This window comes from Bison bison, unplaced genomic scaffold, assembly GCF_000754665.1.
Source record: "Bison bison bison isolate TAMUID 2011002044 unplaced genomic scaffold, Bison_UMD1.0 scf7180017864366, whole genome shotgun sequence".
NCBI classification, from domain to species: Eukaryota; Metazoa; Chordata; class Mammalia; order Artiodactyla; family Bovidae; genus Bison; species Bison bison.
Genome location: NW_011494938.1, coordinates 3360130 through 3361461, shown reverse-complemented (window position 1 = coordinate 3361461; position 1332 = coordinate 3360130).

Genomic DNA, 1332 nt, shown 5'->3' with positions numbered 1-1332 from the left:
GGAGGGGGGGGAGTCAATGGCTTGTATTTTAACTCACCTTAAAATGTTTTTTGATGAAAAGATATTTTTAGTCCAGTTGAATTATTAATTCTTTATTTGTTTATGTTTTTCATGTCTTACTTAGGAAATCTTCTCCTACCTAAAGAAGTAAACATACTCTTCTATTAAAAGAAAATAGAAATAATGAGATCATGCCATGTGTCAATGTGGATACAGGTATAAGGAACCCTTGTACGCAGCTAATGGGAGTGTGGGCTGGCATTCTATAGAACATGCTTACAGCACTTACATTATGTAGACATAGATCTGCTTGTCCAGCACCTCTAATCATGGGTATGGTGTGCACTGCAAATTTTTTATAAGTTGGCAAGGGAACACATACAAGGATGTTCCTTGAAGCTTTAGTTGGGGATGCATGGGTTTGGGGGCCATCTAGGTGCCCATTCTCAAGAAAGTGGCTAGAGAAAACGTGATGGATGAATACCACGGAATTTTAGGTAGCAGTTAAACCATAAGATCAGACAGAGATGGGTCTTTAAAATGATGTGATAAAAGAAGATTGAGCAACAGGATAAGATAGGAACAGCATTCACACAAACACATGTATACCTTAAAACACATGTATACTTCCCAGATGGCATTGGTGGTAAAGAACCTGCCTGCCAATGCAGGAGACTTAAAAGACTCAAGTTCGATCCCTGGATCAGGAAGATTCCCTGAGAATCACTCCAGTACTCTTGCCTGGGAAATTCCATGGGCAGAGGAGCCTGGCGGGCTACAGTCCATAGGATCGCACAGAGTTGGACACTACTGAAGCGATTTAACATGCACACACGTGTACAAAATAATCATACACATTTTGTTGGAACACATACAAACAAAAAAAATGCATATTAAACAGTACTGAGATGGAAAGGGAAAGAAACAAAAGTAGGCACCTAGGAATAAAAGCAGAATTAAACATTTTTTAAAGAGGCTGGAAGATTTTTCAGTCTGGTGTAGAGACTCTGAGCCCTGACCAGCCCGCCTCTCAGGGGCTGTTAGGTGTGTGGGGGAATATTGCATAATTTGTATAATATCGTGTTGTTTATTTAGCATAATATATTTAGTTTATTTAGCCTTTTTATCACTTAAAGGGATCTCAAGCAGTCCAAAACCAATTCCATTCACTCCAGCCACACTCTTCAAAAGCAGGCTTCCTGTTACCATGCCTGTCTCATTCATGCCTCAGTTTTGCACACTTTCTCTGGCTGGAGAGTCTCGCTATCCTATTGAATCCTATTCGATGTCTCTGAGAGCAGGAAAGGTTCTGATTGGTCGTAAGAGCCAATG